Genomic DNA, 14,915 nt, shown 5'->3' on the forward strand with positions numbered 1-14,915 from the left:
CCAACGTTATGGTGCATTACCGCCACCAACTGCTGGAGTGTGGGCCGAAGACAGGGAGATAATAAATCCTACCTGACAGCCCTGTTGCTTTAAAAAAAGACAACAACATATTTGAGACTATATCTAAGGAAGTTCTACTCAATAAATGCTTTAAACTAATTCCCTGTATCTCCATCTTCCTCATATGAGATCTCATCCTCTCTCTTTCCCTCTGATACTGCCCACACTGTAGCAACACATGCTCCACGGTCTCTGTTTCCTGGCAATAATAACACTTTCCTGTTGGATACTTTCCTATCACATTTAAAGTCTTATTCAACCGGCTGTGTCCCACCCTTAATCTTGTAAAAATAGTCTCCTCTCTTCTGTACCATCCTGTACTTGAAATAAATGCCTGCCCTTAGTATCTCTACTCCACTGCTCCGGCCATCTCTGCACCATCACTGTCCATATCAGGCGTTTTGCCTCTGCCTTGCTCATTAAAACTACTAAATGCTTGTTTAGCCAGTACATCAACTGCCTCGTTCCCCTCCACCCCCACATGGGCTGGGACTCAATCAATCTTATCTGTATACCCATTTGTCTAATCCTGCCATGGGTTTGTTGTACCTCATAAAGCAGGTCTTGTCTGCTACGTGTGCTAAAGGACAGCAGACTCATCAACACTGCACATGAATCAGAGCAAATAACTACTCTCTCTGGTTTGACTTCCTCCATCCACTGCAAGGCCAACAGTAATAGCCATCAGCTTCACCAAATATACAGTGCCTTCAGAAAGTATTCAGACTCCTAGACTTTTTCCACATTTTGTTATATTGCAGCCTTATTCTAAAATGAATTAAATAAATAAAAATACTCAGCAATCTCCACACAATTCCCCATAATGAGGAATCAAAAACATGTTTTTATAAATGTTTTTATAAAAAACAGAAATACCTTATTTACATACGAATTCAGACAATTTGCTATGAGACCTTGAGATGTTTATACAACTTGATTGGAGTCCACCTGTGGTAAATTCAATTGATTGGACATTATTTGGAAAGGCACACACCTGTCTATATAAGGTCCCACAGTTGACAGTGCAGTTCAGAGTGAAAATCAAGGCATGAGGTCGAGGGAATTGTCTGTAGAGTGATTGTGAATAATGATGCGCGAAGGAGATGGCCGCCGTTTTATGATCCCATAACCAATTGTGCTATTGTTTATGTTTTTTCAGGTTATTTGTAACTTATTTTGTACTTAATATTTCTGACACTGTGTCTTATGATCGAAAAGAGCTTCTTGATATCAGGGAAGCGATTACTCACCCCATACTGAAAGAATTCTTCTTCTTCAATGAGTCGGATGGGAAGGATTTACTCCAGACACCCGACTAGGCCCTCATCCCCGTCATTCACAGGAGGAAAAGATGGAGATATCGTGGGTGACGTTCCGGGTGCATTGTTAGGATCCGGCGTCTAGAGGGTAATCTACCTTCACCATCAATCCTATTAGCCAAAGTACAAACAATCGCTAATAAAATAGACAAACTACAAGCACGTATATCCTACCATCGGGACATTAAAAACTGTAATATCTTATGTTTCACAGAGTCGGGATTGAACGACAACATGATTAATATACAGCTGGCGGGTTTTAAGGTTTTTCAGCAGGATAGAACAGCGGCCTGTGGTAAGATAAGGGGTGGTGGCCTGTGTATATGTGTAAACAACCGCTGGTGCACGAAATCTAAGGAAGTTTCAAGGTTTTCCTGCTCCTAGTGGCCGGGGACTTTGATGCAGGGAAACTTAAATCACTTTTACCTAATTTCTATCAGCATGTTAAATGTGCAACCAGAGGGAAAAAAACTCTGGACCACCTATACTCCACACACAGAGACGCATACAAAGCTGTCCCTCACCCTCCATTTGGAAAATCTGACCATAATTCTATCCTCCTGATTCCTGCTTACAAGCAAAAACTAAAGCAGGAAGCACCAGTGACTCGGTCAATAAGAAAGTGGTCAGATGAAGCAGATGCTAAGCTACAGGACTGTTTTGCTAGCACAGACTGGAATATGTTCCGGGATTCTTCCGATGGCATTGAGGAGCACACCACATAAGTCACTGGCTTCATCAATAACTGCATCGATGACGTCGTCCCTACAGTGACTGTGCGTACATTCCACAACCAAAAGCCATGGATTACAGGCAACATCCTCACTGAGCTTTCAAGGAGCGGGACTCTAACTCAGAAATGATAAGAAATCCCGCTATGCCCTCCGACGATCCATCAAACAGGCAAAGCATCAATACAGGACTAAGATTGAATGGAGTACACTGGCTCCGACGCTCGTCGGAGGTGGCAGGGCTTGCAAACTATTATAGACTACAAAGGGAAAAACAGCTACGAATTGCCCAGCGACACGAACCTACCAGACGAGCTCGCTTCGAGGCAAGTAACACTGAAACATGCATGAGAGCACCAGCTGTTCCGGACGACTGTGTGATCACGCTCTCCGTAGCCCATGTGAGTAAAACCTTTAAACAGGCCAACATTCACAAGGCCGCAGGGCCAGACGGATTACCAGGACGTGTACTCCAAGCATGCACTGACCAACTGGCAAGTGTCTTCACTGACATTTTCAACCTGTCCCTGACTGTGTCTGTAATACCAACATGTTTCAAGCAGACCCCCATAGTCCATGTGACCAAGAACACTAAGGTAATCTGCCTAAATAACTACCGACCCGTAGCACTCACATCTGTAGCCATGAAGTGCTTTGAAAGGCTGGTCATGGCTCACATCAAAATCATTATCCCAGAAACCTTAGACCCATGCCAATTTGAATACCGTCCCAACAGAGCCAAAGATGATTCAATCTCTATTGCACTCAATACTACACATTCCCACCTGGACAAAAGGAACACCTATGTGAGAATGTTATTCATTCACTACAGCTAAGCTAAGGACCCTGGGACTAAACACCTCCCTCTGCAACTGGATCCTGGACTTCCTGACGAGCCGCTCCCAGGTGGTAAAGGTAGGGAACAACTCATCTGCCACGCTGATCCTCAACAGGGGCCCCTCAGGGGTGCATGCGCAGTCCCCTCCTGTACTCCCTGTTCACTTATGACTGCATGGTCAGTCATAACTCCAACTTCATCATCAAGTTCACCGATGACACAACAGCCTGATCACGGACAACGATGAGACAGCCTGTGGGGAGGAGGTCAAAGACCTGGCCACGTTGTGCAAGGACAACAACCTCTCCCTCAACATATCAAGACAAAGGAGATGATTGTGGACTACAGGAAATGGAGGACCGAGCACGCCCCCATTCCCATCTACGGGGCAGGTTGTGGAACAGGTTGAGAGCTTCAAGTTCCTTGGTGTCCACATCACCAACAAACTATTATGGTCCAAACACACTAAGACAGTCGTGAAGGGGGAACGACAAAGCCTATTCCTCCTCAGGAGACTCAAAAGATTTGGCATGGGTCCTCAGATCCTCAAAAGGTTCTACATCTGCACCCTCGAGAGCATCCTGTCTGGTTGCATCACTGCCTGGTATGGCAACTGCTCGGCCTCCGACCTCAAGGCACTACAGAGGGTAGTGCGTACGGCCCAGTACATCACTGGGGCCAAGTCGAGGTCCAAAAGGCTTCTTACCAGCTTCTATCCCCAAGCCATATGACTCCTGAACAGCTAATCAAAGGGCTACCCAGACCAATATTTACTCTGCTGATACTCTCTGTTTATAATCTTTGCATAGTCACTTTAACTCCACCTACATGTATATATTACCACAATTACCTTAACTAACCGGTGCCCCCGCACATTGACTCTGTACCAGTACATCTTGTATATAACCTTGCTTGTTATTTTACTACTGCTGTTTAATGATTTGTTACTTTTATTTTCTACTTATCTATTTTTTACTTAACACTTTAAAAAAATCTTAACTTCTTAAGCATTGTTGGTCAAGGGCTTAAAGTAAGCATTGCAATGTAAGGTAGTTCGGCGTGTGTGACAAATACAATTTGATTTGATAGAGCTCCAAGAACAGGATTGTGTCGAGGCACAGATGTGGGGAAGTGTACAAAACATTTCTGCAGCATTGAAGGTCCACAAGAACACAGTGGCCTCCATCATTCTTAAATGGAAGAAGTTTGGAACCACCAAGACTCTTCCTAGAGCTGGCCGCCCGGCCGAACTGAGAAATCGAGGGAGAGGGGCCTTGATCAGGGATGTAACCAAGAACCCGATGGTCACTCTGACAGAGCTCTAGAGTTCCTCTTTGGAGATGGGAGAACCTTCAAGAAGGACAACCATCTCTGCAGCACTCCCCAGTAAGAGGCACATGGAGTTTGCCAAAAGGCACCTAAAGATTCTCAGATCATGAGAAACAAGATTCTTTGGGCTGATGAAACCAATATTGAACTCTTTGGCCTCAATTCCAAGCATCACATCTGGAGGAAACTTGGCACCATCCCTACAGTGAAGCATGGTAGTGGCAGCATCATGCTGCGGGGATGTTTTTCAGCGGCAGGGACTGGGAGACTAGTCAGGATAGAGGAAAAGATAACAGAGCAAAGTCCAGAGAGATCCTTGATAAAAACCTGCTCCAGAGCGTTCAGGACCTCAGACTGGGGTGACGGTTCACCTTTCCAACAGGACAATGACCCTAAGCACACAGTCAAGGCAATGCAGGAGTGGCTTCGGAAGGAGCCTCTGAATGTCCTTGAGTGGCCCAGCCAGACTCCGGACTTAAACACGATCGAACATCTCTGGAGAGACCTGAAATAGCTGTGCAGCAACGCTCTCCATCCAACCTGACAGAGCTTGAGAGGATCTACAGAGAAGAATTTGAGAAACTACCCAAACACAGGTGTAGCGTCATACCCAAGAAGACTCGAGGGCTGCCAAAGGTGCTTCAACAAAGTACTGATGTGGACACCAAGGGTCTGAATACTTATGGAAATGTGATAATTCAGTTTAGCATTTTTTATAAATTAGCAAACATTTCTAAAAACCTGTTTTTGCCCTGTCATTATGGGGTATTGTGTGTAGATTGATGAGGGTAAAAACAGTTTAATAAATGTTTGAATAAGCCTGTACCCTAACAAAATGTGGAATAAGTCAAGGGGTCTGACTACTTTCCGAAGGCACTGTATACAGCCAAATGATCTGTAATACGTGTCCTGACTGACATCCCACATTCCTGCACTACAAATGCTGACCCTGTGCATCCTGTCCTTGGATCTTTTGAACCATCTGTGTAAATGGCCACAAAATCCTGATACACAGTATCCATACATCTCTTAAACAAATCAGATGGATCAACACCCTTCCTATCTGTCTGTAGTCTCTCCAACACTTCTAGATCAACTACTGGAGGCGGTAGAAGCCATGGTGGATTTATAGGAATAGCTACCGTTGGACTAAACTCCCTTCCATACAGTCCCATCTTCTTCACCTAAGTATTACCCACCCACCCATAGCTTGTGTTCTGTCCTCGCTGATGTTCCCGGCATGCTTGTAAAATCCCTTTCGCAGGATGAGACACCCCATGTCCCTGTAGGTTGACCCAATATTTCATGCCAGCTGCTGTCTCAACCTGTTATGGCTGCAACCCTTTGTTCTCAATTTCCGCCTGAAGACATACCCAAATCTAACTGCCTGTAGCTCAGCCCCAGAGGCAAGGATATGCATATTCTTGGTATCATTTGAATGGAAACATTCTGAAGTTTGTGGAAATGTTAATTGAATGTAGGAGAATATAACACAGTAGATCTGGTGGAAGAAAAGAGAAAGAAAGAGCATACGTTTTCTGTTTTTTATTGTTGTAGTATCATCTTTCACATGTACTAGAATAGCCACACAGTCAGATAGGATGCTGGAGATAATTTTGATGGATAACAGGGCAACTGTAGGTGTGCAAAGTTTGAGACTGATAACTTCAGGAATGGGTGAGCTACATGACATTTAGCATGAAGTCCCCCAGGTGTCCCACACAAGTTGCCCAAATGTACCCAAGTGGGCGAATTGGTGAAATTACCTATAACTATATACAGCAGTGCAAATAACTATATACACCATATCAAAAAGCAATTCTAACACACACACACAAAAATTTTTAAAAAAATATTAGAAAAAAAACATTAAAAAAAAAACAGTACACACCCCTTGGAAGTCCTCGTCATAATATTTTGCTGCCTGTGCCATGTCCCATAGCAGTCTCTTTCTGATGTAAAGCAGAGGCAAACTGAACAAGTGGTGCATTTCATGCGACACAGAACACAACGACGCCTCCATGCTGTGCCCTTTTGGCTCTGAGGCACAGTCATGCCTGCAGTAATGAACTGTGGCATATGAACACCACTGGGGGCACAGGTAGAGCGGGCAGCTTGGCACCGGGGCCTCCCAGTCGGAGTCGCTATCACTGTGAAAGAAAACATAAAAAAAATACTTGTATTGTATGAGCCTTTTATCATCACATAAAATAAAAACAGATATGTATTGATTGTATATATATATATATATATACACACAACAATGGCCGGAGTTGAATGGAACACCTTAGTGACTGTTCCCTCTGCTCTATACAATCAATACATATCTGTTTATATATACACACACACACACACACACACACACACACACAAAAACAAACTACACATTTCATTGCAATTTTTAATTTTTTTTTTTTTAAATATGTTTTATATATAATATATATATATTTTTATATTTCATAAAACGGCATTAGCACTTACCCGTCCAGAAGTACGTCCTGTCCTTGCAGAAACAGCTCCTCAGTTTGTTTGAATCATAACACTCCAAGATTCCTCAAACAAAAAATCTGTCTCACTTTCACTTTTAGAGTTTGACTTCGCTTTACATGAAGTATTCGCCAGGATATCCAGAGGAATGCACTGAAACCCACCATGACGAAATAAACGATTGTTTACAGGGGCGAATCACGCCGAATGCTCCGTAAAAAATTGATAGAGATGGAATTCACTGCACAAATAGTTTACAAAATGTTTAGATTTAGGCTATAAAAATGGATTTTATCAAATAAAACGGCACTTCATTTGATCAATGGGATACTCAGGAAGAGAAATAAGAGCAAGATATCAGAATGTAAGTCATAATTTTACCTTCAGATGTAAATGTGTAAAAACTGTCATGGCAGAAAATGTTTCTGTTCTCGATTGCTCTTCTCAAACAAAAGCATGGGATTTGTTCTCTGTAATAGCTATTTTAAAGATGAAAGATTCTAATCTTTTGAAGGGTGTAAGACACTTGCATTTTCAAGAATGTTTAATGCTACGAAATTGTATTTTTAGTTGTCACTCTGAAATTTCCCCTGATGTTGGTCCCTGTAGGGGGACAGCAGCCATAACAGGTTTATGCAATGGCATATCAAATCAAATTAAATCAAATTTTATTTGTCACATACACATGGTTAGCAGATGTTAATGCGAGTGTAGCGAAATGCTTGTGCTTCTAGTTCCGACAATGCAGTAATAACCAACAAGTAATCTAACTAACAATTCCAAAACTACTGTCTTATACACAGTGTAAGGGGATAAAGAATATGTACATAAGGATATATGAATGAGTTTTTTTTATTTCACCTTTATTTAACCAGGTAGGCAAGTTGAGAACAAGTTCTCATTTACAATTGCGACCTGGCCAAGATAAAGCAAAGCAGTTCGACAGATACAACGACACAGAGTTACACATGGAGTAAAACAAACATACAGTCAATAATACAGTATAAACAAGTCTATATACAATGTGAGCAAATGAGGTGAGAAGGGAGGTAAAGGCAAAAAAGGCCATGGTGGCAAAGTAAATACAATATAGCAAGTAAAACACTGGAATGGTAGTTTTGCAATGGAAGAATGTGCAAAGTAGAAAGAAAAATAATGGGGTGCAAAGGAGCAAAATAAATAAATTAATTAAATACAGTTGGGAAAGAGGTAGTTGTTTGGGCTAAATTATAGGTGGGCTATGTACAGGTGCAGTAATCTGTAAGATGCTCTGACAGTTGGTGCTTAAAGCTATTGAGGGAGATAAGTGTTTCCAGTTTCAGAGATTTTTGTAGTTCGTTCCAGTCATTGGCAGCAGAGAACTGGAAGGAGAGGCGGCCAAAGAAAGAATTGGTTTTGGGGGTGACTAGAGAGATATACCTGCTGGAGCGTGTGCTACAGGTGGGAGATGCTATGGTGACCAGCGAGCTGAGATAAGGGGGACTTTACCTAGCAGGGTCTTGTAGATGACATGGAGCCAGTGGGTTTGGCGACGAGTATGAAGCGAGGGCCAGCCAACGAGAGCGTACAGGTCGCAATGGTGGGTAGTATATGGGGCTTTGGTGACAAAACGGATTGCACTGTGATAGACTGCATCCAATTTGTTAAGTAGGGTATTGGAGGCTATTTTGTAAATGACATCGCCAAAGTCGAGGATTGGTAGGATGGTCAGTTTTACAAGGGTATGTTTGGCAGCATGAGTGAAGGATGCTTTGTTGCGAAATAGGAAGCCAATTCTAGATTTAACTTTGGATTGGAGATGTTTGATATGGGTCTGGAAGGAGAGTTTACAGTCTAACCAGACACCTAAGTATTTGTAGTTGTCCACGTATTCTAAGTCAGAGCCGTCCAGAGTAGTGATGTTGGACAGGCAGGTAGGTGCAGGTAGCGATCGGTTGAAGAGCATGCATTTAGTTTTACTTGTATTTAAGAGCAATTGGAGGCCACGGAAGGAGAGTTGTATGGCATTGAAGCTTGCCTGGAGGGTTGTTAACACAGTATCCAAAGAAGGGCCGGAAGTATACAGAATGGTGTCGTCTGCGTAGAGGTGGATCAGAGACTCACCAGCAGCAAGAGCGACCTCATTGATGTATATAGAGAAGAGAGTCGGTCCAAGAATTTAACCCTGTGGCAACCCCATAGAGACTGCCAGAGGTCCGGACAGCAGACCCTCTGATTTGACACACTGAAATCTATCAGAGAAGTAGTTGGTGAACCAGGCGAGGCAATCATTTGAGAAACCAAGGCTGTCGAGTCTGCCGATGAGGATGTGGTGATTGACAGAGTCGAAAGCCTTGGCCAGATCAATGAATACGGCTGCACAGTAATGTTTCTTATCGATGGCGGTTAAGATATCGTTTAGGACCTTGAGCGTGGCTGAGGTGCACCCATGACCAGCTCTGAAACCAGATTGCATAGCAGAGAAGGTATGGTGAGATTCGAAATGGTCGGTAATCTGTTTGTTGACTTGGCTTTCGAAGACCTTAGAAAGGCATGGTAGGATAGATATAGGTCTATAGCAGTTTGGGTCAAGAGTGTCCCCCCCTTTAAAGAGGGGGATGATCGCAGCTGCTTTCCAATCTTTGGGAATCTCAGACGACACGAAAGAGAGGTTGAACAGGCTAGTAATAGGGGTGGCAACAATTTCGGCAGATAATATTAGAAAGAAAGGGTCCAGATTGTCTAGCCCGGCTGATTTGTAGGGGTCCAGATTTTTCAGCTCTATCAGAACATCAGCTGAACGGATTTGGGAGAAGGAGAAATGGGGAAGGCTTGGGCGAGTTGCTGTTGGGGGTGCAGTGCTGTTGACCGGGGTAGGAGTAGCCAGGTGGAAAGCATGGCCAGCCGTAGAAAAATGCTTATTGAAATTCTCAATTATGGTGGATTTATCAGTGGTGACAGTGTTTCCTATCTTCAGTGCAGTGGGCAGCTGGGAGGAGGTGTTCTTATTCTCCATGGACTTTACAGTGTCCCAGAACTTTTTTGAGTTAGTGTTGCAGGAAGCAAATTTCTGCTTGAAAAAGCTAGCCTTGGCTTTTCTAACTGCCTGTGTATAACGGTTTCTAGCTTCCCTGAACAGCTGCATATCACGGGGGCTGTTCGATGCTAATGCAGAACGCCATAGGATGTTTTTGTGTTGGTTAAGGGCAGTCAGGTCTGGGGAGAACCATGGGCTATATCTGTTCCTGGTTCTAAATTTCTTGAATAGGGCATGTTTATTTACGATGGTTAGGAAGGCATTTAAAAAAATATCCAGACATCCTCTACTGACGGGATGAGATCAATATCCTTCCAGGATACCCCGGCCAGGTCGATTAGAAAGGCCTGCTCGCTGAAGTGTTTCAGGGAGCGTTTTACAGTGATGAGTGGAGGTCGTTTGACCGCTGACCCATTACGGATGCAGGCAATGAGGCAGTGATCGCTGAGATCTTGGTTGAAGACAGCAGAGGTGTATTTAGAGGGGAAGTTGGTTAGGATGATATCTATGAGGGTGCCCGTGTTCAAGGCTTTGGGGGGGGTACCTGGTAGGTTCATTGATAATTTGTGTGAGATTGAGGGCATCAAGTTTAGATTGTAGGATGGCTGGGGTGTTAAGCATGTTCCAGTTTAGGTCGCCTAGCAGCACGAGCTCTGAAGATAGATGGGGGGCAATCAGTTCACATATGGTGTCTAGAGCACAGCTGGGGGCAGAGGGTGGTCTATAGCAGGCGGCAACGGTGAGAGACTTGTTTTTAGAGAGGTGGATTTTTAAAAGTAGAAGTTCAAATTGTTTGGGTACAGACCTGGATAGTAGGACAGAACTCTGCAGGCTATCTTTGCAGTAGATTGCAACACCGCCCCTTTGGCAGTTCTATCTTGTCTGAAAATGTTGTAGTTTGGAATTAAAATTTCTGAATTTTTGGTGGTCTTCCTAAGCCAGGATTCAGACACAACTAGAACATCCGGGTTGGCAGAGTGTGCTAAAGCAGTGAATAGAACAAACTTAGGGAGGAGACTTCTAATGTTAACATGCATGAAACCAAGGCTATTACGGTTACAGAAGTCATCAAAAGAGAGCGCCTGGGGAATATGAGTGGAGCTAGGCACTGCAGGGCCTGGATTCACCTCTACATCGCCAGAGGAACATAGGAGGAGAAGAATAAGGGTGCGGCTAAAAGCAATAAGAATTGGTCGTCTGGAACGTCTGGAACAGAGAGTAAAAGGAGGTTTCTGGGGGCGATAAAATAGCATCAAGGTATAATGTACAGACAAAGGTATGGTAGGATGTGAATACAGTGGAGGTAAACCTAGGTATGGTGTGATGTGATGGTACAGAGCAGCATAGGCAAGATACAGTAGATGGTATCGAGTACAGTATATACATATGAGATGAGTATGTAAACAAAGTGGCTTAGTTAAAGTGGCTAGTGATACATGTATTACATAAGGATGCAGTCGATGATATAGAGTACAGTATATACGTATGCATATGAAATGAATAATGTAGGGTAAGTAACATTATATAAGGTAGCATTGTTTAAAGTGGCTAGTGATATATTTACATCATTTCCCATCAATTCCCATTATTAAAGTGGCTGGAGTTGAGTCAGTGTCAGTGTGTTGGCAGCAGCCACTCAATGTTAGTGGTGGCTGTTTAACAGTCTGATGGCCTTGAGATAGAAGCTGTTTTTCAGTCTCTCGGTCCCAGCTTTGATGGACCTGTACTGACCTCGCCTTCTGGATGATAGCGGGGTGAACAGGCAGTGGCTCGGGTGGTTGATGTCCTTGATGATCTTTATGGCCTTCCTGTAACATCGGGTGGTGTAGGTGTCCTGGAGGGCAGGTAGTTTGCTTCCGGTGATGCGTTGTGCAGACCTCACTACCCTCTGGAGAGCCTTACGGTTGAGGGCGGAGCAGTTGCCGTACCAGGCGGTGATACAGCCCGCCAGGATGCTCTCGATTGTGCATCTGTAGAAGTTTGTGAGTGCTTTTGGTGACAAGCCGAATTTCTTCAGCCTCCTGAGGTTGAAGAGGCACTGCTGCGCCTTCTTCACGATGCTGTCTGTGTGAGTGGACCAATTCAGTTTGTCTGTGATGTGTATGCCGAGGAACTTAAAACTTGCTACCCTCTCCACTACTGTTCCATCGATGTGGATAGGGGGGTGTTCCCTCTGCTGTTTCCTGAAGTCCACAATCATCTCCTTAGTTTTGTTGACGTTGAGTGTGAGGTTATTTTCCTGACACCACACTCCGAGGGCCCTCACCTCCTCGTCGTTGTTGGTAATCAAGCCTACCACTGTTGTGTCATCCGCAAACTTGATGATTGAGTTGGAGGCGTGCGTGGCCACGCAGTCGTGGGTGAACAGGGAGTACAGGAGAGGGCTCAGAATGCACCCTTGTGGGGCCCCAGTGTTGAGGATCAGCGGGGAGGAGATGTTGTTGCCTACCCTCACCACCTGGGGGCGGCCCGTCAGGAAGTCCAGTACCCAGTTGCACAGGGCGGGGTCGAGACCCAGGGTCTCGAGCTTGATGACGAGCTTGGAGGGTACTATGGTGTTGAATGCCGAGCTGTAGTCGATGAACAGCATTCTCACATAGGTATTCCTCTTGTCCAGATGGGTTAGGGCAGTGTGCAGTGTGGTTGAGATTGCATCCCCCATCTGCACCCGTAGTTCAGCCACTGGGGAGGTCTGAAATGACACACTACATATTCCTTGTCCCTGTATGACATCTAGCCTTTCCAATGAGATGCGGGCTGCCGAACCATACACTATACTGCCATAGTCTATTACAGATTGGATCAATGCAACATACATGGTCCTCAATGAAGAAGGCCCAGCTCCCCACTCCTTCCCCGTCAGACAGAGCAACACATTTAGCACCTTCATACACTTTCCCACCACGCTCTCAATGTGTTCTGCCCAGGTCAGTCTGGTGTCAAAGTATACCCCAAGGATCCTGAAGGACCCCACCCTCTCCAAGTTTCTCCCATATAACCTCAAGCATACCTCATCTCCCACCTTCCTCCTGGGAAAGGACACTGTCTGAGTTTTCTCGACGGAGAATCTAAATTCCCACATTAATGCCCACATGGTCCCATCTCTTAACACTTCAGCATTGACAACTTCCCCAATCAACTCTTTTATCACAGCCAGCAACCTTATAGGACTCATCGCCCCAACTCCCCCATCCTCCCTAAACTTCAGAATCACTTTATTATGCACCTCCTCACCTTGGTGCTCCCCTCGCAACTTATCTCGCACATCCTCTGCACTCTCTACCCCTGAACTGCCGCTAGCGTTTGGAAACTGTTTCTCTCCTCAAACTTCATTTTCTGTCTTCTCTCTGCCTCCATAAACCCCTTTCTCTCCTGCTTTCTTTTTCTCTTTCCTACTCCACCTTTTATTTGTACCGCTATTCTCCATACTTGATTCACTTTCTTCTCCCATCACTATCTCCTACCATCTCATACCACAGCCTTGCCGAACCACCTCCACACCGAGTAAAGTTAGCTTGTTTGTTTATCAATGATTGATACTGGAGCTCTGATCAACCCAAGTCAACAACCATCGCCAGCAATTCACCTGTGTACCAGAAAGCGTCACAGGGCTATAAAGCTGAAGCATCCTTTTAGAACATCTTCTCACCACCAAATATGGTAGTCAGAAGAAGTCCAGTCGCGGATAGTGGGAGAGGATTGAACTAGGTGAAACTGGGCTGACATTCTGCTCATATTCTCATCGATGAAACATCTGATCTCAATACCTTTTTCTGTTCCCAAAACTAAAATCTGTTACAAACACAGTGTAGTAAGTTTATAGACTTAACACGTTGCAAAAGTATTTAAAAATGGCATTGTTTAGAAGGAGTGCAAGGTTGAATTGTCTTTATGCACACGCGCACTTCACAGAAGAGGCGTTCCCTAACGGAAATATGCAAATACATGCTACAACGGCCAATAAGATCTCGCTAGCTTGGCTTTAGTCACCTCCTTGCTTGTTCTGCCCACTATATTTCATTTGCTCTCATTGTAAATTACACTGATCTAGGGTTAGTGATAAATATCTTCGGAGGATGTTTCAGAGCTGCTAGCGTCAGCTGACTGTCATGGAGGCGAAGACCTCATTCGGGCTCGTTTCTTATTTTGGAAAGTATGAAAAAGATTGGATACATTTAGTTCTCGGAAACCACATCAATATGGTAAAGAATTATTCTGCATGTGATGTGTGCATATCATATGGATGTGGTTCCGGACAGGCTAAACACTTGTCCTGAGGTTGTGCGATCTTCTGCACAGCTAGACTACAACAAAGATCACCCGAAACGTGCCCATAAATCTCAACTGCTGCGTCAGCTGTTTTGTTCTTTAACTACCATGCTCTTAACTTATATTTGTTGCCACCTACCAATGCATTTAGCTAGCTACATGTCCCAAAGTACTGCTCCAAGAGATGGGCTAAAAGTAAAATACTATACTTAATTGAGTGCACTGGGGTAAATGGTTCCACAGAAATGTAATTATAACAAACTCATTGGATAACTCTCAATTGTGGTCTGGCTTCAATCCTTCCAAAATGACAGGTGCAGGTGGTAGGGGAACTGTTTAGCCCAGGTTTGCCAAAGTATATGTCGTCTCCCTTACGCAAAAAAAAAATGTAAATAATGCTGTGGTCATTTGGTTAATTGTTCAGCAGTCTTATGACTTGGGGGTAGAAGCTGTTAAGGAGCCTTTTGGTCCTAGACTTCGCACTCCTGTACCGCTTGCTGTGCGGTAGCAGAGAAAACAGTCTATGACTTGGGTGACGGGAGTCTTTGACAGGTGCGTCAATAGACTCTAAATCATTTTTAAACCTCTTCTGTGCATGTGCAAATAGCTGACCTGATATCAACTAAAGCCCTCTTGGGCAAATACGGGATACTCCTTCAAGTTTAATTATTGCAAAAATGTATTTGATAATGCCTGATGGAATAAAATAATGAAAATTCATTTTATTCATAAATAAAGCTAATAATAGATCGATAATATTAATAAATCACTCCTAGTGCTCATGGCTGTCTGGCTAGAACATCACTAATCATCCTGGACACCGTGCCAGTTTAGATTATACACATCTCACTTATGAGATTGGCTCT

Source organism: Oncorhynchus nerka, linkage group LG19 (genome assembly GCF_034236695.1).
Source record: "Oncorhynchus nerka isolate Pitt River linkage group LG19, Oner_Uvic_2.0, whole genome shotgun sequence".
Classification (NCBI taxonomy): Eukaryota; Metazoa; Chordata; class Actinopteri; order Salmoniformes; family Salmonidae; genus Oncorhynchus; species Oncorhynchus nerka.